Raw genomic sequence first — 27,682 nt, 5'->3', positions numbered from 1 at the left:
TGCTGGGTGGTGGGTGGCAGTGCTGAATGGGTGATCAAGGTGTCCTTTTTGGGTATTTTTTTTTTTTGAGATGGAGTCTCGCTCTGTCACCCAGACTGGAGTGTGGTGGTACAATCTCGGCTCAATGCAGCCTCCACCTCCTGGGTTCCAGGGATTCTCCTGCCTCAGTCTCCTGAGTAGCTAGGAGTAGCCTCCTGAGTAGCTGGGATTACAGGCACATGCCACCACGCCTGGCTAATTTTTGTATTTTTAGTAGAGACGGGGTTTCACCATGTTGGCTAGGCTGGTCTCAAACTCCTGATCTCAGGTGATCCACCTGCCTCGGCCTCCCAAAGTGCTAGGATTACAGGCATGAACCACCATGCCCAGCCAAGATGTCCTATTTGAGAGGATAATGAGAGTTGAGCAAAGGCCAAAGGAGATGAGGACATTAGCCCAAAAAATATGTGAGAAAGAATATTCCAGGCAGAGGGGGTACCTAAAACAGGCCCTAAGAGAGAAGCATGAGAATCTTACAGGATAACAAGGCCAGTGTGGTTTGAGGGAATGAATGGAAGGGGAGGGCCAGGCTGAGCTTAGAGAGGGTGCTCAGTATCCCATATGTGGCCCTCCAGACCACCCTTCACCTTCTTCCATCCTGCTGTGAGTCCAGGGAGGTGCCCTCTAGGGACTACACCCTTGCCATCTGGCTTTCTGTTGGATCTCCTAACAGGGCACCCACAAAAGAGAGCGAGTGAGGAGAGTGGCATCTGGGTATTCATTACTCTTGCTCCCTCTAAGCAAGATGCCCACTGGCTGGCTGCATCCCTATCCCTCAACTGAAGGGATTCAACTCCTGACAGGTGGCTATCGCTTTAGTCCTCTCTGTTTGGGGGATCTGGTACCACTCCGTTCCTTGCCCCTTCCAGCATAGGGATGCTGTAAAAGCCCTGCTGTTACTAGACCCAAGATTGCTGTACAATCATTCCCTTTCCTCTGCTCACACCTTTTAGAATAACCCCTTTTTAAAATTCTCCTTAAACTATCCTAATTTGAACATGCCAGCTGTTTCCTGCTAGAACCATGACTAACAGAATTCGGTCATTTCAGGCCTTGAAGGCTATTCTAAGGATTTTGGATTTTACTCTGAATGAAACCAGAAGCCATGAGAGTGTTTTCTACAGAAGGGTGATGTGATCCGACTTAGCTTTTAAAACACTCACTCCGGCTGCTGTGTTGAGACTAGGGGGCTGGGGCGGGGAGGGTAGTAGGGTAGAGGCAGAGACACCTGTTAGGGGGCTCCTGCAATGATAATACAGCTAACTAAGGTGTTCACTGTGGAGGCAGTTGAGAAAAGGTCAGATTTGGGACATGTTTTGAAGGTAGAGCCAACATGACGTCCTGATGACTGGTGCAGTGGAAGAAAGCAGGCTTTGGCATAAACAACTAAAAGGATGGAATTGCTGTCATTTACAATGGGAAAGGCCATAGTGGAGCACGTATAGAGAGGAAGATCATGAGTTCAGTATTGACACATCAATTTTCAGATATTTATTGGACATCTGTGAGGAGATGTCAAGAAGGCAGTTGGGGCTAGGCGTGGTGGCTCACACCTGTAATCCCAGCACTTTGGGAGGCGGAGGTGAACGGATCACAAGGTCAGGATATCGAGACCATCCTGGCTAACACGGTGAAACCCCGTCTCTACTACAAATACAAAAAATTAGCCGGGCATGGTGGCGGGCACCTGTAGTCCCAGCTACTTGGGAGGCTGAGGCAGGAGAATGGTGTGAACCCGGGAGGTGGAGCTTGCAGTGAGCTGAGATCACGCCACTGCACTCCAGATTGGGTGACAGAGCAAGACTCCGTCTCAAAAAAAAAAAAAGAAGGTAGTTGGATGTAAAAGTATGGCATTTGATAAATGTATAACCAGAGGTGCATAGGAGATAAAATTTAAACCCATGAGACATGGTAAGATCAGCAAGATCACCAAGAAAGTGAGGGTTAGATACAGAAGAGGACCATAAATTACACTTGGAGACACTCCAAATGAAAAGGTGATGAGAAGAGAGAATTAGAAAAAAAAAAAAAAAAAACACTGAGAAGGAGCAGACATAGAAGTAGGGGAAAACCAAGAGAATGGGTTTCCTAGAAGTCAAATTTAAAAAGCATGTTATACCCAGGCATGATGGCCTGTGCCTGTAGTCCCATCTACTCAGGGGGGTGAGGTGGGAAGTGGAGGCTGCAGTGAGCCAAGATCAGGTCACTACACTGCAGCCTGGGTGACAGAGTGAGACCCCATCTAAATTTAAAAAAAAAAAAGGCATGTCGGGGAGAAGACAGTGATCTTATTTTGAACCAATGGAGGAAAAAACTGGGTGAAATGTCTTTGAGATAGCATGGGAGATGAGTCATTGAGTCTTTGGTGATTATAGATAATTCAGTCACCATTATGTTTATGACTTGTTGTTCTTATCATAATCTCTCATCACCTTGTCTCCTAAGTAGACTTGGAAGCTCGATATTGTACACCTTATTAGGAATATACTCAATTGTCTTCTAGTATAGGAAAAATTCGTCTTGTGTGTGGAGTAAACATTTTTGCCATTACCACCATGAATATCATATTCCCTTTATCCTCACCGTGTCCCTCAAAACCAAGAAAACATCTGCGTGTAGAGCTCGTAGAATGTTTCAAATAAGCTGAAATTAGAGTTTTGTAGCATTGAAATTGAGTCTTTACACCAAAGTATAATTTGAAAGAGGAAACTTAGCAATTACTCTGCCCAAATTCATTGATCGTGTAATCTTTCTTAGCTAAGAACGTTACGGAACAAAGGCCCGCAAGGGCCTGGCAGTTGAGACACTTTAGCCAGTTAAGAAAATTCATTTCACCTCTGCGGAATGTTTGATAGGTTTGGTCATCTGCCTCTGACAGCACAAAAGCCCTAAATTTAATACCCTGAAGAGCTAACGTTGAAGTGCAAAAACGAAGGTTGAAACAGCCCGACTCCGATACACTGAGAAGAACCAGGATGCACCTGCACTTCTAATTTTTTTCAGTTTCAGCCCAGAGCCGGCCTGGTTCAAGCATTTCTCAGAAATTTCCAGCGCACGTTCCCCATCTGAAGGCTCACACCTGCGGGAGCAGAACACACTCCACACGGGTGCCTCCAGCACACGGAACTTGCGCTCCCGGAAGCTTACGACATGGTCATTGTTGAAGTGTTCCCCTCGAAGTAGCTGGGCGTGGTGGCGCGCTCGTGGAGTCCCAGCTACTCGAGAGGCTGAGGTAGGAGCATCGCTTGAACCCAGGAGGAGGGAGTTGCAGTGAGACGAGATCGCGCCACTGCACTCCAGCCTGGATAACAAAGCGAGACTCCGTCTCAAAAAAAAAAAAAAAAAAAATCCTTAAGGACAGCCCAGAGGCTGGCGACACCTTCACGGGCCCCTCCATGGATGCGCCTCTGAGGTCACCGCTCCGGAAGGTCCCAGACTGGCGTGGAAACCTATTACTAAGTGGGGCGCGTGGACACTGGCAGGTCCCGCTCTAAAGGAGTCCCGCGGATGCTTGGGCCTCAGTTCCTCTTTCCTGCCCAAGTATTCCCCCCGCTCTGACGAAACAGGCAACTTCCAGACTGTGGCGTTAGCTCAGCGACTGCGCTGAGCCCCGGGAAAGAACCTGGTCCCGACGGCCAGCTGACCCAGGTTAGTTGCGGAGATGCTGACTACCCCGCTTCGCTGGCTGCTGCGAGGTCACATGAGGCCCTCGGTGTGACGTGAGGTCCTCGGGCGCAGCAGGGAGCGTGGCAGCCAACTCTTTCTGCGCGTGCGCGAGCGCGAGCATCTGCTGTCGTTTAGGCAGAACGGTCGCAAATCGCACCCTCAGTACTGGCCCGCTTTGCTCTTCTACCTTGCCCTCCTAGTCCGGATCCAAGTTCCCAAGTAATCGTCCTGCCCCTGCACCGGGGCCGGGACCAGCAGCCAAGAGCGGCGGAGACAGACTGCTGGGACCGCGACATCTCCTCTCCTGTTCGCTGCCATATGCCCACGTCGTGTTGAGCGGCTTGCGGACACTGACAGCCTGCCCGGTCCGCTGAGTGTTTGATCCCCATCCTCGCAACGCTCTGGAGTGGGCGGTGCAGCCAGTCTTCTTTCATTCTTATGAGGCAAGAGAGAGACCCTCTCATATTGTTTTATACTCAGTACCTGTTTAAAAAACAAAACAAAACAAAACAAGGAAGTGAAACCAAAGACAGGCAGCCCGGCGCCAGGCCCCAAACCGGACCTGGACCTGCCTGGCCTAAACCTAGTAGTTAAAAATCAACTCATGACTTAAAAACCGATGTTGTCCTTAGATTCCCCGCGTCGTATAAAAGAACATTGTGGGCCAGGGGCGGTGGCTCACGCCTGTAATCCCAGCACTTTGGGAGGCCAAGGCGAGCGGATCACCTGAGGTCAGGAGTTCAAAACCAGCCTGACCAACATGGAGAAACCCTGTCTTTACTAAAAATACAAAATTGGCCAGGCGTGGTGGCACATGCCTATAATCCCAGCTACTAGGGAGGCTGAGGCAAGAGAATCGCTTGAACCTGGGAGGCAGAGGTTTTGGTGAGCCGAGATCATGCCATTGCACTTCACCCTGGGCAACAAGAGTGAAACTCCGTCTCAAAAAAAAAAAAAAAAGAACATTGTGAAACTCCCTGCTCTGTTCTGTTTCTCTCTGACCACCGGTGCATGCAGCCCCTGTCACATACCCACTGCTTGCTCAAATCAATCACTACCTTTTCATGTGAAATCTTTAGTGTTGTGAGCCCTTAAAAGGGACAGAAATTGTGCACTCAGGGAGCTCGGATTTTAAGGCAGTAGCTTGCCGATGCTCCCAGCTGAATAAAGCCCTTCCTCCTACAACTCCGTGTCTGAGAGGTTTTGTCTGCCGCTCATCCTGCTACACTTAAATTAAAAAGTGTACACATTTCAGGCCAGGCGCTGTGGCTCACACCTGTAATCCCAGCACATTGGGAGGCCGAGGCAGGTGGATCGCTTGAGCTCAGGAGTTTGAGACAAGCCTGGGCAACATGGCAAAAACCCTGTCTCTACTAAAAATACAAAAATTAGCCAGGCCTGGTGGTGCATGCCTGTAGTCCCAGATACTTGGGAAGCTGAAGTGGGAAGACTGCTTGAACCTGGGAAGTTGAAGCTGCAGTAAGCCGAGATGGTGACACTGCACTCCAGCCTGGGCAGACCTGTCCAGACCCTGTCTCACACACACACAATATATATATATAATATATAATATATAATAATAGGTAGTGATATATATTATTTATTATATAATATAAAATACATAATAATTATATATTGTATATTATATAATTATAATTATATGTTATATATATGTTATATATATAATGTGTTGAATTGCAACAGTGATTCTTGAAGGCATTTATAAGTTAAATCCATAGGTTGTTTAATTGTATAAGTGTACAATATTGACTAATTCACGATAAGTATCACTTCACATCAAAGGCACATTTTTTCAAAATATGTCTTAGTTCTTTAATCACTCCCCAACATTCCAATAAAAAGCAGGCAGAAAATGCACTCTGCTTTTGATCATAAAGCAAGAACAGAGAGAAAATTAAAGCCATAATACAAGTTAGAGACTGGTGTTTTATATCATGTGCCCCAACCATGCATTTGCACCAGTTTTTTTTTTTTTTTTTTTTTTTTTGAGACGGAGTCTAGCTCTGTCACCCAGGCTGGAGTGCAGTGGTGCGATCTCGGCTCACTGCAAGCTCCACCTCCCGGGTTCACGCCATTCTCCTGCCTCAGCCTCCTGAGTAGCTGGGACTACAGGCGCCCGCCACCGCGCCCGGCTAATTTTTTGTATTTTTAGTAGAGACGGGGTTTCACCGTGGTCTGGATCTCCTGACCTTGTGATCCGCCCGCCTCGGCCTCCCAAAGTGCTGGGATTACAGGCGTGAGTCACCGCGCCCGGCTGCACCAGTTTTTTGCTGATGATAAAATATGAAGCAAACAGGCACACACAGATAGTGAGTCAGCCCAAATTAATGTAAACTATCTTGATAATACTCACTTAAAATTCATTAGGAGACCACAAGAAGTACAGAGCATGTTCAGAAACACAACAGCCAGCCTCCAAAAAGAAAGCAAAAGAGAAAATATACAGGGCATTTCTTCTCCAGAGAATCAAGGGAGATTAAAATATATCAACTAGGCTGGGCACAGTGGCTCACACCTGTAATCCCAGCACTTTGGGAGGCCGAGGCAGGTGGAGCACTTGAGGTCAGGGGTTCAAGACCAACCTGGCCAACTGGGTGACACCCCGTCTCTGCTAAAAATACAAAAAATTAGCTGGGCATGGTGGCAGGCACCTGTAATCCCAGCTACTTGGGAGGCTGAGGCAGGAAAATCACTTGAATCCGGGAGGCGGAGGTTGCAGTGAGCCACTGCACTCTAGCCTGGGCAACAGAGCAAGTCTCCGTCTAAAAAAAAAAAAGAAATCAACTGAAGGTAGACTGTTAAAATTTGTCACCCTTCTGTAAAATTTTTACAAGTATTTGCATGCTAAGAAGACACCTTTCAGAGTTGGCTAACAACTGTTAATGAGCATCCACCAGATACAGAGCCCTATTCCATGTCAGCTGGGGTTGGTATTTAGAGTTCCAAGCTAAGCAGGAGAAGAGGCTGTGGCCATAGCATAGTTCAGTGTAACTACTAGTACTCATCTGATGCAAGTAATATAACTAAATATAAACATTCATAAACAATAAGGATTTATTGGCTCATAAAAATGCGAAATTATTGTCAATATAGAATCATTTTTAAAAATCAATGATTAGGCCAGGTGTGGTGGCTCACACCTGCAATCCCAGCACTTTGGGAGGCTGAGGTGGGTGAATCACGAAGTCAGGAGATCAAGACCATCCTGGCCAACATAGTGAACCCTCCGTCTCTACTAAAAATACAAAAATTAGCTGGGTGTGGTGGCGCATGCCTGTAGTCCCAGCTACTTGGGAGACTGAGGCAGGAAAATTGCTTGAACCCGAGAGGCAGAGGTTGCAGTGAGCCAAGATTGTGCCACTGTACTCCAGCCTGGTGACAGAGCAAGACTCCATCTCAAAAAAAAAAAAAAAAAAAAATTCAGTGATTACTGTCATTCTATGTCTATATATTTCAGAGTCCACTGGACTTTAAAACATCAAAATTTCACTCTATAATTTGCTATATTATTAGTATTATAAACAATTGAGAAACTCATTTTTTACTAGTAATTAGTGTTTCTGAGGTGATTTCTAAGGTTATTATCTACATAATTGACTTTACAAGGATACAGCTATTGTGCAAATGTGGTTTATTATCAGAACCGAATGAATTATTTCATCTGGCAAAAAAAAAATGTTAATTACAATTCAAATTTAAAGATAATTATACTTCAGGGACATAAATATAGTCATCTGGGTCATAACAGTAAATTGCCTAATTGGCCTACTTCAATAGCCAAGACTATAAAACAATTGCAATATAACATCTGTTTCATACAGTGTTTTACTGCTTTAAAAATCCTTCTACTTTTTTTGTGGTTTTTGTTTTTTTTTTTTGTTTTTTGAGATGAAGTCTTACTCTGTAGGCCAGGCTGGAATGCAGTGGCACAATCTAGGCTTACCACAACCTGCACCTCCCAGGTTCAAGCAATTCTCCTTCCTCAGCTTCCCAAGTAGCTGGGATTACAGGTGTGCGCCACTGCACCTGGTTAATTTTTTGTATTTTTGGTAAAGACAGGGTTTTACCACGTTGGCCAGGCTGGTCTTGAACTCCCAACCTCAGGTAATCCACCCACCTCAGCCTCCCAAAGTGCTAGGATTACAGGCGTGAGCCACCACACCCAGCCAAATGCTTCTACTTTTAAAACTCATTGTATTGATGTTCATAACTCTTGAGAAGTCAATAGCACTGATGTAGAATCCTTATTTTTCAGGTGAAGAAACTTGAGACACAGCTTTACAGTACAGTTGTCTCTCAGTATACACAGAGGATTAGTTATTGGTCTTATAACCACTATAGGACCCCCAAGTATAGCAAAATCCAAGCATACCAAAGTCCCACAGCTGGCCCTGAGGAATAAGAGTATACGAAAAGTGAGCCCTCCCCATACACGGTTTCACATCCCGTGAATACTGTATGTTCAATCTGCATTTGGTTGAAAAAATGCAGTGTATAAGTGGACCCATGCAATTCAAACCCATGTTATTCAAGAGTCAACCCAGGCTGGGCTCGGTGGTTCACGCCTGTAATCCCAGCACTTTGGGAGGCTGAGGCAGGTGGATCACCTGAAGTCAGGAGTTCGAGACCAGCCTGGCCAACATGGTGAAACCTCGTTTCTACTAAAACTACCAAAAATTAGCAGGGTGTGGTGGTGCATACCTGTAATCCCAGCTACTCAGGAGGCTGAGGCAGAAGAATCACTTGAACCTGAGAGGTGGAGGTTGCAGTGAGCCGAGGTCGCGTCATTGCACTCCAGCCTGGGCAATAAGAGCGAAACTCTGTCTCAATCAATCAATCAATCAATCAATCAATAAGTCAAACAACTGGGTAAATAGTAGAGCTAGGTCTGAAGTACAGGCCTCCAGACTTCCAGTCCAGTTCTCCTTTGCATTAAGAATACAGAAGACTACTTAAAAAAGCAGATCTTGCCCAGTGTGGTGGCGTGTGCCTCTAGTCCCCAGCTACTTCAGGGAGGCTGAGGCCAAAGGATCTGAGCCTAGGAGCTGGAGACCAGCTTGGGCAACATAGTCACCCCACCTATTTGAAAACAAACAAACAACAACAAAGAAAAAAAATAGAGAAGCTGATCCTGGCTCTGTGTGACTTTGAGCAAATTACTCAGTCTCATGGTGAGGTAGTTTATCTGTAATATGGGACTATTCACTGGGTAATAACTTCACTGAGGGTAATAGGTGCTAAAACCTGTGGAGCACTTAGAACAGTGCTTGACAAATACTAAGTTCTGTATAAATGTTGGCAATGCTATACCACTTTAAATTGAAGCATTATATTGTATACTTTATTAGTAATACACTCAAGGACACATGTAGGGCGTGTTTCAGAAGTTTTGTGGATATTGAAAGAATAGAGGGCAAACCATATTTTTAACTTACAATATCCCCATATTTTTGGCTTCATTATATTCCCACGTGTCCTTCCAACAAAGTAAACATGTCGCCCGGCCGTTGAAATCATCTCCTACTCTTATCCAGACTTTTCATCTGAAACGGTTGTATGCAACAGGCACAAAAGCATTTTCACAGAAAAACATTTTAATGCAGTTTAACCAGAAAGACACATCATGTTCAGAATTATTTAGGAAAAAATCTTAAATTTTTAAACATTTAAAAAATAGGGGCTGGGCACAGTGGCTCACGCCTGTAATCCCAGCACTTTGGGAGGCTGAGGCGGGCAAATCACGAAGTCAGGAGATCAAGACCATCCTGGCTAACATGGTGAAACCCCGTCTCTACTAAAAATACAAAAAAATTAGCCGGGCGTGGTGAAGGGCGCCTGTAGTCCCAGCTACTCGGGAGACTGAGGCAGGAGAATGGCGTGAACCCGGGAGGCGGAGCTTGCAATGAGTGGAGATCTTGCCACTGCACTTCAGCCTGGGCAACAGAGCAAGACTCCGCCTCAAAAAAAAAAAAAAAAAAAGGCCGGGCGCTGTGGCTCAAGCCTGTAATCCCAGCACTTTGGGAGGCCGAGATGGGCGGATCACGAGGTCGGGAGATGGAGACCATCCTGGCTAACACGGTGAAACCCCGTCTCTACTAAAAAATACAAAAACCTAGCTGGGCGAGGTGGCGGGCGTCTGTAGTCCCAGCTACTCATGAGGCTGAGGCAGGAGAATGGCGTGAACCCGGGAGGCGGAGCTTGCAGTGAGCTGAGATCCGGCCACTGCACTCCAGTCTGGGCGACAAAGCGAGACTCTGTCTCAACAAAAAAAAAAAAAAAAGTGTTTTGAAGGCCAGGCGCGCTGGCCGAGGTGGGTGGATCACCTGAGGTGATCTAATGCAAAAATTAGCCGGGTGTGGTGGCAGTCACGTGTAGTCCCAGCTACTCAGGAGGCTGAGACAGGGGAAATGCTTGAATCCGGGAAGCGGAGATTGCAATGGGCCAGGATCGCACCCGCTGGAGCGCCAGTGCACTCCAGTCTGGGTGACAGAGTGAGACTCCATCTCAAAAAAAAAAAAAAAACAAAAAAGTTTCCAGACTGGGCGCAGTTGTGGGGAAAAGAAAGAGAGATCAGCCTGTTACTGTGTCTATATAGAAAGAAGCAGACATAAGAGACTCCATTTGGTTCTGTATTTGAGATGCTGTTAATCTGTGACCCTACCCCCAACCTTGTCCTTGCAAGAGACATGTGCTGTGGTGACTCAAGGTTTAATGGATTTTGGGCTGTGCAGGATGTGTCCTTGTTAAACAAGTGCCTGAAGGCAGCTTGCTGGTTAAAAATCCTGCCCGTCCCTGGGCAATGGAACATCTCGGTGTGAGACCCGATTGTATGCTCTGTTTACAGAGATAGGAGAAAACTGCCTTAGGGCATAAGGTGGGACTTGCTGGCGGGACTGGCTGGAGCAATGCTGCTGAGAGGTTTATGGAGATGTTTGCATATGCGTATCAAGGCACAACATTTTCCTTTGAACTTATTCATGTCACAGAGATCTTTGTCCATATGTCTTACTGCTAATTTTCTCCCTAAAATGATCCTATTGTCCTGCCACTCCCTTATCTTTAAGATGGTAAAGATGATTATCAATAAATACTAAGGTAACTCAGAGACCGGTGCTGGCTTGGGTCCTCTGTAAGCTGAGCGCGGGTCCCCTGGGCCCACTTTTTCTTTCTCTATACTTTGTCTCGTGTCTCATTTCTTTTCTCAAGTCTCTCCTTCCACCTAATGAGAAACGCCCACAGGTGTGGAGGGGCAGGCCACCCCTTCACGCGGTGGCTCACGCCTGTAATCCCAACACTTTGGGAGGCGGAGGCGGGTGGATCACAGGAGGCCAGGAGTTTGAGACCAGCCTGGACATGGGGAAACCCCGTTCCTACCAAAAAATGCAAAAATTAGGTGGGCGTGATGGCACATGCCTGTAATCCCAGCTACTCAGGAGGCTGAGGCATGAGAATCACTTGAACCCAGGAGGCTGCAGTTGCAGTGAGCCGAGATGGCGCCACTGCACTCCAACCTGGGCGACAACGAAATTCTGTTTCAAAAAATGAAATGAAATAAAATAAAATAAAAAGCCAAAGGTCTTCAGAGCACCTCCGACCAGCGGAGGTTAAAGCTCATCTACAACAGCTTGCAGCAAGCTTGCTTTGATAAACAGTCTGGGGCCAGGAGGTACCCACAGTCCTAGTTACGCCAAATTCAGGCCGAAGGGCGACCTATGTCCGTGCTCCTGACAAACTTCCAGCCCCCATTGCCCATCGGAGCCTCGTCCAGTTGTCCCCATCTAAAGGCTCCACCTGCGCAGGGCGGGTGCCACAAAATGAGGCGCGTTTTGCAAACAAAGGCGGCCGTTGCTCCAAGGTCTCGGGTAACCGATTAGCAAAACCCAGGTCTTCCCACTTAGGGAAGATGGCCCAAGAGCAAGAAGGTGAAACAAGAGGCCACCGGACCCGCGGAGCCCTGAGCTCGGATGTCGCCCAGTGCTCCGCGCCGTCTCTGACTCCCGGAGCCCGGATGCGCGCTGGGACTCGGTGCAATCCAGCTCCACGGCCGCGCGTCCCACAACACCCTTCACGTCTGTTCCTCGGTTTCCCCACCTTGGAAAGGCCAGGACTTCCCAGGCTTTAGGGGGCTGGAAGCTGCGAGAAGGTGGCGCTTGCTTAGGTGAGGCGCGAAGGATGGCATTAGAGAGAGGAAGGTGACTGGAACCTTCCTGGCCATGGACGACCGCCGGGTTCTAGGCGCCCGCTAGCCCCAGCGGTTGACGATCACGTGATACGCCCTAGTGTACCTTTACTGCAGCGTGTTACCTGACGCACAGAGAACGTCGCTTCCAGAGGACCATTTTTTTTCGTAACTGACAGTAGTAATCTGGCGGTTTACACTCTCATTCTCTCACCTTTTTAGCCGGGCTCTTGACCTGCCCGGCCAGAAAGTTGCCATTGGGGTAAGGTGGACCGCGACGGGGAATAGGGAAGGGTCTCAGCAGTTTCTGCACGAGTCTTCCACACCGGATTCCGGAGGCCACAGTTAGGGAAAGCAAGGGCTAGTAAGGCAGTTTCCTCTTGTGTTCCCTATTCTTGTTGAGACTGTGGGTGTGGTGGAGTGAGCCTTTGGCTGACCTTTGTCCCTCCTGCCAAGACTTTCTTGCAGGACTATTCCTCACCCAGTGGATGAGTTTGCTTACTTGGTCGGTGACAGTACAGTGACCACAACCAAGGATTTGACAAGGGGATCTTACTACTTGCAACAAGTAAGGAAAACACTGGGGGTAATTCTTAAAGCAGTGCCTCCCTGAACAAAGGTGAAAACATTGCTTTTATTAGGTCGAGTCGTATGTAGAGGTGGAGCAAAAGTCGTGCTGGTGCAGTTTTCCATCATGTTTCTACATACCTCGCATGCATAGAAAATAGCGAATAAGGCCGGGTGCAGTGTTTCATGCCTGTAATCCTAGCACTTTGGGAGGCTGAGGCAGGCGGATCACCTGAGGTAGGGAGTTCGAGAACAAACTGACCAACATGGAGAGAAACCCGGTCTCCACTAAAAATACAAAGGTAGCTGGGCGTAGTGGCGCATGCCTGTAATCACAGCTACTAGGGAGGCTGAGGCAGGAGAATCGCTTCAATCCGGGAGACGGAGGTTGCTGTGAGCCGAGACTGCGCCATTGCACTCCAGCCTCGGCAACAAGAGCGAAACTCCATCTCATAAAAGAAAAAAAAAAAAAAAGAGAGACAGAGAGAAAGAAAGGGAAAGGAAAGGAGAGGGAAGGGGTGGGGAGGGCAGGGAAGGAGGGACGGCTCACGCCTGTAATCCCAGCACTTGGGAAGGCTGATGAGGGAGGGTGGCTAAAGGCCAGGAACCCAAGACCAGCCTAGGCAACATAGGGAGACCCACCCTATTTAAAAAAAAAAAAAGAGAGAGAGAGAAAGAAAATGGCGAAAAAGAAGCTCCTCCTTGTGAGACAGGGCAGGGACCCCCTCTTTTTTTTTTTTTTTGAGACGGAGTCTCACTCTGTCGCCCAGGCTGGAGTGCAGTGGCCGGATCTCAGCTCACAGCAAGCTCCGCCTCCCAGGTTTACGCCATTCTCCTGCCTCAGCCTCCCGAGTAGCTGGGACTACAGGCGCCCGCCACCTCGCTCGGCTAGTTTTTTTGTATTTTTTAGTAGAGACGGGGTTTCACTGTGTTAGCCAGGATGGTCCTCGATCTCCTGACCTTGTGATCCGCCCTTCTCGGCCTCCCAAAGTGCTGGGATTACAGGCTTGAGCCACCGCGCCCGGCGGACCCCCTCTTAAGAGCTTGCTGAGTATCTAAGCATAGAAATAAAGCAAAGTCTTGAGTTCTTTCAAGAGAAATTACTGGCACATAACTAGCCCTGAGAGTAAATAAGTAACTTAATAAAAAGGTAATAGTAGCTTAAAATGATAGCCAAGGAAGTTAAAATCACGGGATATTTGGTTTTCTGTAGAGACGAAAAATAACATTTTAACATAGGTCCTTCAGTTGTTTTTCAGAAACCTGGACCCCTACTGAATGGATCTGCTGGTACCTAGATCTCAGAGAAGGGGGAACTGAAGACTGAACTCTGACCACTGTTCTTTGTTGAAAATTTCTTTCTGAGGGGCCTGGAGGCAGTCACATCTACAATCCTGAGCTAACATTCTCTTCTGCGGACCCCAAAATTTAAACAAAGCTTCTCTTTCTTAAGCCACTGCAAATGAGAAAAATCTTTGAATCTACCTATGACTGTAAGCCCTTATTTCAAGGTATCCTGCCTTTTAAAAAAAAAAATCTTTGAATCTACCTATGACTGTAAGCCCTTATTTCAAGATATCCTGCCTTTTTAAAAAAAAATCTTTGAATCTACCTATGACTGTAAGCCCTTATTTCAAGATATCCTGCCTTTTTAGGCCAAAACCACAGTGTAACCTCCATCTATTGATTTACAATTTTGCATGTAACTTTGGCTTTCCTGAAATTTACCCCACCCTTTAAAAAAAAAAAAAAGAAAAAGAAAAGAAAACTGCAAGGCATCAGCGAGGTCAGGATTTGAGCATGAGCTGCCTTGTCCTCCTTGGTGTGCATCTTTGCAAATAGATGCCTTCAGCTGGGCATGATGGCTCACACCTCTCATCCCAAGCACTTTGGGAGCCCAAGGGGGGAGGATTACTCCATCCCAAGAGTTTGAGATCGGGGCAAAATGCCAAAACCCTGCCTCTACAAAAAATTTAAAAATTAGCTGGGCATGATGGTGCACTTCTGTAGTCCCAGCTACTTGGGAGGCAGAGGCCGGCAGATTGCTTGAGCCCAAGAGGTTGAGGTCACAGTGAGCAATGATCATGCCATTGCACGCCAGCCTGGGAAACAGAATGAGACCCTGTCTCAAAACAAAACAAAACAAAACAAAACATTAAAAAAAAACAAGGCCAGGTGCAGTGGCTCACACCTGCAATCCCAGCACTTTGGGAGACCAAGGTGGGCGGATCACTTGAGGCCAAGAGTTCATGACCAGCCTGGCCAACATGGCGAAACCCTGTCTCTACTAAAAGTACAAAAATTAGCTGAGAGTGGTGGCTGGCAACTCTAGTCCCAGCTACTCTGGAGGCTGAGGCAGAAGAATCACTTGAACCCAGGAGGTGAAGGTTGAAGTGAGCCAAGATCATACCACTGCACTCCAGCCTGGGCAACAGAGCAAGACTCCATCTCCAAAAATATAATAACAAAAAAGAAATACATGCCTTCCTTTCTACTGCTGCACAACCTCACTGTGTCAGGCAGGTGAGCGGACCCCAGTTATAGCACCTGGGCGAGGGTTTTTAGTATGGTAATAAGAGCCACATTTCATATCCGTCTCAGGCATCTCTGGATCCAGCTGGTTTTTGTTTTGCTGAGGCTCGGCTTCTTCCTGGAACTTTTTGAAACAACACTCAAGTTTCAACAGTTTCAAGTGGGTATTTTTCATACCCAAAAACCTGAAAACCTGGGGACCCTGGGTTACAATATTTCCGCGTTGTATACCCAAAAACCTGAAAACCTGGGGACCCTGGGTTACAGTACTTCCTGGCAGGCGATCTTACCCACTACCGCCATCTAGTCAATTTGAACCATCTCAACTGTGAGAGCCCAACTATGAGGGCCTAAACACTCCTTCACTCCCTTTCCTGCTAGCACCCCTCAAGCTGAGAAAAATACTTAGGTCTTTAAAGCTGATTGGAAATGCCAAGTCAAAATCAAATTTGGAATATTTAAAATGGATTGAAAAATATTTCAGCATGCAGACAATTGTGAATAATGAAGCTATTGGTAATATATGTCTTGATATCCTATACAATAAACAAATTGAATATGTACGAATGATTTTTTTTTCTTGTTTTATTAATTTTTTTTGAGACGGGAGTTTAGCTCTTGTTGCCCAGGCTAGAGTGCAATGGCACAATCTCGGCTCATTGCAACCCGGGTTCAAGCAATTCTCCTTCCTCAGCCTCCCGAGTAGCTGGGATTACAGGCGCCTGCCACCATGCCTAGCTAATTTTGTATTTTCTTTTTCTTTTTTTTTTTTTTTTTTTTTTTTGAGACGGAGTCTCGCTCTGTCGCCCAGGCTGGAGTGCAGTGGCCAGATCTCAGCTCACTGCAAGCTCCGCCTCCCGGGTTCGGGCCATTCTCCTGTCTCAGCCTCCTGAGTAGCTGGGACTACAGGCGCCCGCCACCGCGCCCGGCTAGTTTTTTGTATTTTTTAGTAGAGACGGGGTTTCACCGTGTTAGCCAGGATGGTCTCCATCTCCTGACCTAGTGATCCGCCCGTCTCGGCCTCCCAAAGTGCTGGGATTACAGGCTTGAGCCACCGCGCCTGGCCTAATTTTGTATTTTCAGTAGAGATGGAGTTTCAGCATGTTGGCCAGGCTGGTCTCGAACTCCTGATCTCAGGTGATCTGCCCACCTCGGCCTCCCAAAGTGCTGGCATTACAGGCATGAGCCACTGCACCCGGTCCTTTTTTCTTATTTTTCATTACTAACAGTTTGCCCTGACAGATGTACCAGTGATTTTTGACAACTATGCAGTCACAGTTATTGGTGAGAGCCATATAATCTTGCACTTTTCAGTCCTGCAGGGCAAAAAGATTATGACAGAATGACCCCCACAGCTATCCACAATCAGATGTATTAATTTTTTTTTTTTTGAGACGGAGTCTGCTCTAATGCCTAGGCTGGAATGCAATGGCACCATCTCGGTTCACTGCAACCTCCGCCTCCCTGGTTGAAGCGATTCTCCTGCCTCAGCTTCCCAAGTAGCTGGGATTACAGCTGCCTGCCACTACGCCCAGCTAATGTTTGTATTTTTAGTAGAGATGGGGTTTCACCACGCTGGCCAGGCTGGTCTCGAACTCCTGACCTCAGGCAATCTGCCCGCCTCAGCCTCCCGAAGTGTTGGAATTATAGGCATGAGCCACCATGCCCAGCCAGATGTATTAATATTTATAGTTTATCTTTTTTTTTTTTTTTTTTGAAACCGAGTTTTGCTCTTTTTGCCCAGGCTGGAGTGCAATGGCGGGATCTTGGCTCACTGCAACCTTGGCTCACGGCAACCTCTGCCTCCTGGGTTCAAGCAATTCTCCTGCCTCAGCCTTCCAAGTAGCTGGGATTATAGGCATGCTCCACCATGCCCAAATAATTTTCTTTTTTTTTTTTTTTTTTTTTTTTTGAGACCGAGTCTGGCTCTGTCGCCCAGGCTGGAGTACAGTGGCCGGATCTCAGCTCACTGCAAGCTCCGTCTCCCGGGTTTACACCATTCTCCTGCCTCAGCCTCCTGAGTAGCTGGTACTACAGGCGCCCACCACATCGCCCGGCTAGTTTTTTGTATTTTTTTGAGTAGAGACAGGGTTTCAACATGTTAGCCAGGATGGTCTCGATCTCCTGACCTCGTGATCCGCCCATCTCGGCCTCCCAAAGTGCTGGGATTACAGGCTTGAGCCACCGCGCCCGGCCGATTATTTTCTATTTTTAGTGGAGACCGGGTTTCTCCATGTTGGTCAGGCTGGTCTCGAACTGCCAACCGCAGGTGATCTGCCCACCTCAGCCTCCCAAAGTGCTGGGGTTACAGGCGTGAGCCACTGCCCCTGGCCTTATAGTTTATCTTCTAGTGGTCTTCAGTCCTCATTTGAAAATGTGAAAAGTGGGTACCTGAGATAATTCACCATTTTGAAGATTCATTGTTTCTTGGAACCGACATCGATCTCAGAAGTATACCCCTGCACTACTGAGAAACTTAACCAAGGACAAATACAATCCCTTCACTCCACAGACAGCTGACATGATGGTCTGTGACCTGAAGGTTATTGAACAGTTGGAGTGTTCTGCATTCATGTGGAAGAGGCTAAAGGATGTTTGATGAAGCACCATGGGCTGCCCTGGAAGAGGACTGAAGAAGCAGCTGCAGGTGAGTGCTGCTCTGAACATAATCCAGGGCACTTTCTGCATAGTTGGTGGTTCTGTCACACTTAAAACAATGTTAATTTCTTTATTTTTATTTTTTTAGAATCAAGATCTCTGTTGCCCAGGCTGGAGGGCAGCAGTGCAATCACAGCTCGCTGCGCCCTCAACATCCCAGGCTCAGGTGATTCTCCCACTCCAGTCTTCCAAGTGTTATGCCCAGACCGTTTATTCCCCGAAGAAGACCACCAGAGTCCAGAGTCAAAGCTAAGCAGCAAGGATCTTTATTACAGGTTCGAACCTGGAGCTCTCACTTGCTCGTGAAACGAGACGGGCAGGAGAGCTCCCCTACTGAGCTCCGAACAATGTTATATAGTCTAAGGAAAGTAGGCATAGAATCATTATACAAATTAGAGGTATGATTGGCTGGAGTTTGAACAAAGCGATTTGGCAAACTATGATTGGTTCCCGCCATTTCTGATATTTCAGTACAACCCTTGAGGCGGAAGAGCAGTTTTACACAAAGGCAGTTAATTATATTGCATCAGGTTGCACGACCAGTTTATGGCTATCTTGCTTAAACACACCTTGTGACCTGGCTATCTTACTTAAACATTCCTTGTGACCTGGCCTCAGAAAGAGAAACATGTACTTACAGAACTTACGAAACCTCTGGTACGTGCAAAGATTAGAGAGCAGAACAAGGGTGTAGCGAGTGGGGGGCGGGTACACATCTATCTTTGTGTCCTTTCATTTCTCCCTTCTCATAAGTAACTGGATGTCCAATCTTGGATTTCCAGAGTCTTATAATATAGCCTCACTTTCTGGGTGCAGGAGAGGCTGGTGATGGCTACGGAGGACCATTAGTTGGATGGTATCAAACCTTTCTCTGACAAATTGTAAAATTTTATTTACCACACAGGGGCCTATAGTGAATAGAAGTAGTAAAGACATTAGGGGGCCTAAAAGGGGTGCCAGAAGGGAAAACATTGAAGAGCTCCACCAATTGTTAGCGGCTGTAGTGAATTGTTGCTTTTTCATTTCTAAGCTTAGTTCGTGTAGGCGTTGGACTCTTTCCTCAACTAACCCTGACTCATTTATATAGAAACAGCATTCTTCTTTGAGGAACATACAGGTACCTCCTTTCTCAGCCGTGAGTAAGTCTAAGGCTCTGCGGTTTTGAAGGGTGACCTGTGCTAGGGAGGTGAGCTGCCGCTGAAGGGAGGCTAGGGAATAGGCGGAGTCTTCCATAGCAACAGAGAATTGTTGTAACAGCTTGTCGTTTTCTATCATGGAGTGTTGTAGGGCCCCTCCTGCTAACCCCGCTGCGACGACAGAGGTGGTTAAGGATATTCCGGCAATTAGTGGTAGAAAAACTGCTCGTCTATGTCGCGCAGTTTTAGTTGGGGCGGTCCCTGCCCAGCCTATGAACTCTGCCGGGGTTAGCAGTGTCAGTCGGGGAACTAGGGTAACAGGGATACACAACTGTCCGTCAGAGATGCTTTTGGACAGAGTTTTTAACAGAGTCATATTACACCAGAAGAACACACCAGGGGGAGCATATATGGGACTATTAGGGTATGTAGCCGATTGGTTGCAGAGGCTGTTGCTAAATGCCGAATAACAATAGGGGTATTTCTCTTGGTATGGGTCACGGTACAGGGCTACATCGGGTATCGTGACTATCGATGAGTTAAAACCTGTATAGTTTGTGGGAGGGGAGGATAGAGGAACAGCCGTTAATGGTGGTCTTCCTAGGGTTGCACACATAAAGCAAGAGGACAGGTCGCCTAAACCAGTGAGGTTGGCGAATGCTAGCCCTTCCCGTAATAGAGTTAGCCAGGAGAAGGGCTGCAAGTCTTGTGATAACTTGGTTTCTTGCCTGTGGATTTGTGTGTGGATTAAGGGTTGAATCTGGACTAGACTTCTCCACAGATATAAATGGCTACTGGGCCAGGTACTAGTTGATGAGTAATATACTCCCCCATGTTGTGGGGTTGTCCACCGAGAGTCCCATGGGTCTCTAATTATCCAAGTGTAAGTGACGGGAGACTCAGTTTTGTAAAAATACCACCCTTGTCGTTCTCTCCAGTATCGGAGAGAGTGCGTCTTACAGTAGCTATATGGGCAACCTGCACTCTGGTGCCACCAATAATTTTTACAATTATATTCAGTTTGATCATATTCAAAACAGATCATGGGTGTTGCTGGTTGGGCAATCTGGAACCTAGTGAAATTGAGGTAAACTATAGTATTACACCCGGAGGGGGGGGCAGTCTGTGCTAGCTAGCAGTTTACCCGCTTGGGGGGTTTCCCCGGGGTGAGTTTTGTTTTCATAGAGCCAGAACCTCCAGACATAGGGATTAGACGGCGCAGCAGTGAGGAGAGTCAGATGCATAAGGCATAAAAGCATAGGTAAGCTAGACATGGTTACGGCTATGGGGATGACGGCGCAGGGTTAGCTTTAAGGGATTGTTCTTAGCTTTGTCTACAGTCCATGTAACCGGTGCTCCAGACGGCTCGAGAAGGTCGGATGTTGGGTCCACTGGTTTGACGTGTGTGTAGTGGATCCACGAAGCGATGCCTTCTACTTTGAGAGCGGTGGGAGTAGTCAGGAGTACTTGCAGTGGTCCTTTCCACCTGGGTTGAAGAGTTTCTTGCCGGTGGCGCTTGACTAGGACCCAGTCTCCCGGCTGGAACGGATGAGGCGTCGGCGGAGGTCCTGCCTCGTACAGTTCTCGTAGTCTGGGCCAAATTTCCTGGTGAATTTTCTGTAAGGCTTGTAAGGAGAACAGGAGCTCAGAGACATTTTCAGTTTCAGGTTTGAGTAAGTCATCTTTTAGACTGGGGACCAGGGGTGGGGGTCTGCCATACATGATTTCATATGGTGTGAGGCCTAGTCTGTAAGGGGTATTTCGGGCCCGGAACAGAGCGTAGGGGAGAAGTACTACCCAATTAGCGCCAGTCTCCATGGTCAATTTAGTTAAGGTCTCCTTCAGAGTCCGATTCATCCTTTCTACCTGTCCTGAGCTTTGGGGCCTATAAGCACAATGTAATTTCCAATTTGCCCCCAGAATGGAAGCCAAATCCTGACTTACCTTAGCAACGAAGGCTGGTCCATTGTCTGACCCTATTTGGACGGGAAAGCCATACCTGGGGAGGATTTCTTCCAAAATTTTCTTTGCTACAACCTGAGCAGTTTCTCTCTTAGTTGGGAACGCTTCTGTCCATCCTGAAAAAGTATCTACAAAGACAAGTAAGTACTGATACCCATATTTTCCAGGCTTTATCTCAGTAAAGTCTATTTCCCAATAGATACCAGGCCTAGTTCCTCTACACCTAATTCCTGTGGTGGTCTGGGTTTGGGGGCAAGCGTTGTTTAGTTGGCAGGCTTTGCAATTTGTTGTGACATCGCTGGCCAGTTCAGCTATGCGCCTGATTCTAAACTTGGCGTGCCTGATTAAGTCCATCATTCGCCGGGCACCCAGGTGGGTTGTCCGGTGGATGTGTTCCAACACCTGCCGTCCTAATTTTTCTGGTAGGATGGTTTGGTCATTTATATCAGTCCACCACCCATTTTTAACCTGTTTTAGTGGAAGCGTGTTCATCCATTCGCGATCCTGTTCGGTATAGTCGGGAAAACATGGCAAATTTTGCGGGCCAGGATCGGGGAGCTGGAGCGCGAGGAGCTGACTGGGAGCTTTTGCTATGCTCCTTGCGGTTTGGTCGGCTAAGAAGTTGCCTCGAGCAATTGGCGTAGTTGGTTTCTGATGCCCAGGGCAATGTACAATAGCCAATTTCTTTGGTTTCCACAAAGCAGTTAATAGAGCTAGGATCTCTTGCTTGTTTTTTATTTCTTTGCCTTCGGCTGTTAATAGTCCCCTTTCTCTGTAGATGGCCCCATGTATGTGCGCAGTAGCGAAAGCATAGCGGCTATCCGTGTATACTGTTAGTTTTTTCTCTGCCCCTAGGGTGAGGGCCTGTGTAAGGGCTATCAGTTCGGCTCTTTGGGCCGATGTCCCTGGAGGCAAGGGTTCCGCCCAGATTACCTCAGTCTCTGACGTTACAGCCGCTCCTGCATACCGCTGGCCTTGGTGGACATAGCTGCTGCCATCAGTGAACCAGGTGAGTTCTGTGTCGGGGAGCGGACGATCTTGCAGGTCCTCCCGCACCCCATGCACCTGAGCCAGTATCTCAGTGCACTCATGGGACGGGGCGTCCAAGTCTGGATTTGGCAGCAGTGAAGCAGGGTTTAAAGAGGTTGGGGGCAGAAAAGTTATTCTGAGGGGGTTTAACAGCAGTCCTTGATAGTGGGTGAGCCGGGCGTTACTCATCCATCGGTCCGGCGGCTGCCGGAGGACGCCTTCAATGGCATGCGGGGTTATAACGCGCAACTCTTGCCCCATGATAAGTTTATCAGCGTCTCGGACCATTAGGGCGGTCGCCGCGATTATCCGGAGGCAGGGTGGCCAGCCAGCAGCCACTGAATCTAATTTTTTTGACAAATAGGCAACTGGCCTCTGCCAGGGGCCTAGGTACTGTGTTAACACGGCTTTTGCAACACCCTTACTTTCATCCACGTATAAGTGGAAGGGTTTGGAGACATCAGGGAGCCCCAGCGCGGGGGCTGATAACAAGGCAGTTTTGATTTGCTGAAAGGCCAGCTCAGCCTCTTCCGTCCAATTGAAGGGCTGCCGTTCCTTTGTTGCCTGGTATAGGGGCTTGGCTAACTCAGCAAATCCGGGTATCCATAACCTACAGAACCCTGCTGACCCCAGGAATTCTCTCACTTGCCGTGTTGACTGGGGTCTAGGGATGCGTAGGACTGTTTCCTTTCGGGCTTTGGTTAGCCAGCGTTGCCCCCCTTTTAATAGGTACCCCAGATAAGTTACCTCCGACTTGCAGATCTGAGCCTTTGTTGCTGAGGCTCGGTAGCCTAGCTCCCCCAGAGTCTTCAGGAGGTCCTCAGTCCCTCGAACACAAGTTTCCGGGGACCTGGCCGCTATTAAGAGATCATCAACATATTGCAAAAGAGTTATTTCAGGGTGTTGCCGCCGGTACTCACCCAGATCTTCATGAAGGGCTTCATCGAACAGAGTTGGCGAGTTCTTGAACCCTTGTGGCAGTCTGGTCCATGTTAGCTGACCGTTGATGCCCCTCTCAGGATCCGTCCATTGAAATGCAAAGAGTTCTTGACTTTTGGGAGCCAGAGGAAGGCTGAAGAAAGCGTCTTTTAGATCAAGAACGGTATACCACTGTTTTTTGGGATGTAAGGCACTCAGAAGGGTGTATGGATTGGGCACAGTGGGATGTATGTCCATGACCCTTTTATTAACTTCTCTTAAATCCTGTACTGGCCTGTAGTCCGTACTGTTGGGTTTACGAACAGGTAACAGTGGAGTATTCCAGGATGAGTGGCAAGCCCGTAGGACTCCCTGGTCTAGGAGTCGGCGGATATGGGGCGTAATTCCTTCTCTTGCCTCCAGGGGCATAGGATATTGCCGAACCCGAACGGGGTCCGTCCCTGGCTTAACTTCCACAAATATGGCAGGTCGATGTTTAGCTAGCCCCAAGCCCCCAGTTTCTGCCCACGCTTCAGGGAAACGCTGGAGCCAAGAGTCAATTCCCTGATCGGGGGGCTTTTGCTCTTGATGGAGTCGGTACTCATCTTCTAAGGTGACAGTCAGGATAGATATTGGCCTGTTTTGGGAATCAGTTATCTTGGGCCCTTCTGGCTCAAAGTGGATTTGGGCCCCCATCTTTGTCAGCAAGTCCCTCCCTAGTAGAGGGCAGGGGCTCTCTGGGATGACTAGGAAGGAATGGGAGACTTTTCCCGTTCCTAAGTCTACAGTCCTCTGGGTTGTCCAGGGGTATTTTTTGATGCCTGTGGCCCCGTGCACCCAGGATGTTTTCTTAGACATTTTTCCAATTGGTTTGGTTAGGACTGAGCGTTCCGCCCCAGTATCGACCAAGAAGCGAACTGGGGACCCCTCCACTTGCAAAGTTACCCTGGGTTCGGGGAGGGGGTCCGAACCCCGTCCTCCCTAGTCAGAGTCCTGGGTAACGAGTACGGAGGTAGGGTTAGCTGGTCTCCGTTTCTTTGGGCAGTCTTTAATCCAGTGGCCACGTTCCTTGCAATAAGCACACTGATCTTTTTCTAATCCTTGCCTAGGGCCTTGCTTTTTCTGCTTTCTGTTTTGGCCATTTCCTGCCTGGGGGAAAGCTGCTACTAAGACTTTGGTCATTTCTTTGGTTGCCTTGAACTGTTTTTCTTCTGGAGTATCCCTATTATTATAAACTCGCTGGGCCATCTGAAGGAGGTCCTGAATCTGCTTTCCCTCTAAACCTTCTAATTTCTGGAGTTTTCTTTTAATATCTGGTGTTGCCTGGTTTACAAAGGACATTACTACCGCTGCCTGATTTTCCGGTGCTTCCGGGTCCATAGGGGTAAACTGTCTGAAGGCTTCCATTAATCTCTCTAAATACACAGTGGGGCTTTCTGTCTTACCTTGTAACACAGAATATACTTTAGCCAAATTGGTGGGCTTGCGAGCTGCAGCCCGGAGACCCGCCATTAGAGTCTGGCGATAAATGAGCAGTCGTCCCCTACCTTCTGCCGTGTTGTAGTCCCATCTGGGCCGGGTCAAAGGGAAAGCCGCATTAATGAGGTCAGGATTTGCAGTTGGCTGGCCGTCATCTCCTGGAACCAGTTTTCTGGCCTCAACTTGGATTCTTTCCCGCTCCTCCGTTGTGAATAGGATTCGGAGGAGCTGTTGACAGTCATCCCAGGTCGGCTGGTGAGTAAACATGACACTGTCTAACAACGAGGTTAGATCTTTGGGATTATCTGAGAACCGAGCATTTTGGGACTTCCAATTGTATAAATCACTGGTGGAAAAAGGCCAATACATGAGACGGGAGAGCCCGGTATCATCGAGCGATCCTATTTCTCTGAGAGGCAGGGCTACAGTGGAGTCAGGGAGTCGGGAAGCTTGGTCCCGCTGTACGCGGCCTCGTGTTCGGCCGGCCGGCCCCCCCAGGTTACTTTCACTCTCGGCTGCTTCCGCTTCTCGGTTTCCCTCTACGGAAGCACCACCCTGGGGGACTGGGTCCTGCGGGATAAGGTGCTGATATGGTGGGGGAAATGTGGGTTCTAACGTTAGGGGGTCCTGGCTGTCCGGCAGCACAGGGGCCGAGGGAGCAGAGGGAGTCTTTTGTCTTGTAGGTCGCGTTACTAGGACTTTGCAGGGCTCAAGGATGAATGGAGTTATCCAGGGTGGTGGGTTTTCCACAAGATCCTGCCACACTAGAATATAAGGAATTTGATCAGGATGTCCTGACTGCCCTGGCAGGAAAATCTTAGTTTTTACCTTAGTAATAATAGAGAGACAGAAAGTTCCTTCAGAGGGCCACCCTACGCCGAAAGAGGGCCACTCCGAACGGCAGAAAGTAACTAGCTTTCCCTTCTTTAGTTCTACGCTTAAGTTACGCCCCCGAGCCTTCACATCCTTAAAATTGGTAACAAGGAGTGAGAGCGGCGTGCTCTGGTTGTTGCCCATCTTTGGACTGCTCCTACAAAGAGAAGGGGGGACGAAAATGAGTGTGAAGCAGAGGGGAGTATCCGACAGGTCCGGTCCTGGAGGGGGAAGAAAAGGTTTTATGTTTCGTTTTGGGCTTACACTTAACACTTAACAATAACGGACAGACAGTAATAACGATGAGCATTCGCGAGCGCGTGTCGGACTTCCGACCTGAGTCAGACGGGGCAACCAAGGATGGAGGCCCCCAGATGGGCACTGGGGAACGTCTCCCACCAGTCCCGAGTGGCTGTCTTCTAGCGCGTCCGCCAAGACCGTGCCACTTACAGAACAGACCAATACAGATTACAGATTATGGATTTCGCGAAATTTCAGGGAGACAGACAGAGACAAAGACAGAGACAGTGACAAAGCCGGCTTACCTACAGATTAAGATCCGTTGACTTGGGGGTCTGGTGGGCTTGGGGGAAATCCCGGACGAGCCCCCATTTGTTATGCCCAGACCGTTTATTCCCCGAAGAAGACCACCAGAGTCCAGAGTCAAAGCTAAGCAGCAAGGATCTTTATTACAGGTTCGAACCTGGAGCTCTCACTTGCTCGTGAAACGAGACGGGCAGGAGAGCTCCCCTACTGAGCTCCGAACAATGTTATATAGTCTAAGGAAAGTAGGCATAGAATCATTATACAAATTAGAGGTATGATTGGCTGGAGTTTGAACAAAGCGATTTGGCAAACTATGATTGGTTCCCGCCATTTCTGATATTTCAGTACAACCCTTGAGGCGGAAGAGCAGTTTTACACAAAGGCAGTTAATTATATTGCATCAGGTTGCACGACCAGTTTATGGCTATCTTGCTTAAACACACCTTGTGACCTGGCTATCTTACTTAAACATTCCTTGTGACCTGGCCTCAGAAAGAGAAACATGTACTTACAGAACTTACGAAACCTCTGGTACGTGCAAAGATTAGAGAGCAGAACAAGGGTGTAGCGGGTGGGGGGCGGGTACACATCTATCTTTGTGTCCTTTCACAAGTAGCTGGGATTACCAGTGCATGGCCTTTTTTTTTTTTTTTTTTTTTTTCTTAATTTTAAATTAATAATTTTTTTTTCTTTTTTTTTTTTTTTTTTTTTTATGAGACAGAGTCTCTCTCTCTCTCTCCTGCCCAGGACAGAGGGCAGTGGCGCAATCTGGGCTCACTGCAACCTTCACCTCTCAGGTTCAAGCGATTCTTGTGCCTCTGCCTCCCAAGTAGCTGGGACCACAGGCATGCGCCACCAACCTAATTTTTGTATTTTTAGTAGAGACAGGGTTTTGCCATGTTGGGCAGGCTGGTCTCGAACTCCTGGCCTCAAGCTACCTGCCCACCTCGGCCTCCCAAAGTGCTGCGATTACAGGTATGAGCCACCATGCCCGGCCCTCTTTTTTTTTTTCTTTCTTTCCTGAGACAGAGTCTCTCTCTTTTGCCCAGGCTGTAGCTCAGTGGCATGGTCTCGGCTCACTGCAACCTCCGCCTCCCAGGTTCAAGCAATTCTCCTGCCTCAGCTGCCTGAGTAGTTGGGATTACAGGTGCCTGCCACCACACCCGGCTACTTTTTTGTATTTTTAGTAGAGACTGAGCTTCATCATGTTGGCCAGGCTGGTCTCAAACTCCTGACCTTGTGATCTGCCCACCTTGGCCTGCCAAAATGCTGGGATTACAGGAGTGAGCCACTGTGCCTGGTCCATTTTTTAATTTTTGTAGACATTGGGTCTCACTATGCTGCCCTGGTTGGTCTTGAGCTCCTGGGCTCAAGCAATCCTATTGCCTTGACCTCCCAAAGATCTGGAGTTATAGGCATGAGCCTCTGTGCCTGGCCTAAAAGGAATGTTTAAATCCAATTACAAATTAGAATTTGTTTTTGTAGTTATAGAGGAACTGCTCCATGCTGGTTCCCCAACAACCTAGATATTATTACTGGACAACTCTGGTCGCCTTGACAAATTTGGCATCCAACCTGTGTTATGCCCAGACCGTTTGTTCCCCAAAGAAGACCACCAGAGTCCAGAGTCAAAGCCAAGCGGCAAGGATCTTTACTACAAGTTCGAACCTGGTCCCTCCTTTACACAGTATACAAGAGGGCCCCGATCAATGCGAGCGTTTGCTTTTTATAGCCCAAAAGTTGCAGGGGAACAAAGAAATTCTTTTGGCTCCCGCGCTTTCAGTAACCTTGAATGGCTGTCTCCTTATCGGAGACTTTCCAGGTGGTGTTTGTACTGGGCTCGGGGAGTTTCGAGCCCGGGGGCTGAGGAATGTGCCCAGCTCCTTTCATTCCCCCCTTCTTTTCAGGTATCTTTAGAGCCAATCTTGGGTCTTATAAGTCTGATTCTGTTTCAGCGTTTACAGGTTGGTATTGGGCTCTGAGGACCATGAGTTGTACGGTGTCAAATCTCTCCCTAACAAATTGTAAAATTCTGTTAACAACACAAGGTCCTACGGTAAGCAGAAATAGTAGACTT

General features: G+C 47.9%; 1 long non-coding RNA gene across 3 annotated transcripts in view; it reads left to right on the top strand.

Annotated features, from left to right (window-relative positions):
* The window catches only part of LOC114672793 (uncharacterized), a 66,636-nt gene that overhangs the window by 20,314 nt on the left and 18,640 nt on the right, over positions 1-27,682 (top strand). Inside the window, exons 3-5 of one of the 3 annotated variants that reach the window (XR_013404846.1) lie at positions 13,721-14,995; positions 17,517-17,651; positions 17,751-17,828. This is a non-coding gene — a long non-coding RNA (uncharacterized LOC114672793). The remainder of the gene's footprint in view (positions 1-13,720; positions 14,996-17,516; positions 17,652-17,750; positions 17,829-27,682) is intronic. The other 2 variants (XR_013404845.1, XR_013404844.1) reach the window with 2 other exon arrangements.

Source organism: Macaca mulatta, chromosome 15 (genome assembly GCF_049350105.2).
Source record: "Macaca mulatta isolate MMU2019108-1 chromosome 15, T2T-MMU8v2.0, whole genome shotgun sequence".
NCBI classification, from domain to species: domain Eukaryota; kingdom Metazoa; phylum Chordata; class Mammalia; order Primates; family Cercopithecidae; genus Macaca; species Macaca mulatta.
The sequence above is the reverse complement of the archived record's forward strand: the minus strand, read 5'-3'. Positions and strand labels throughout refer to the sequence as shown.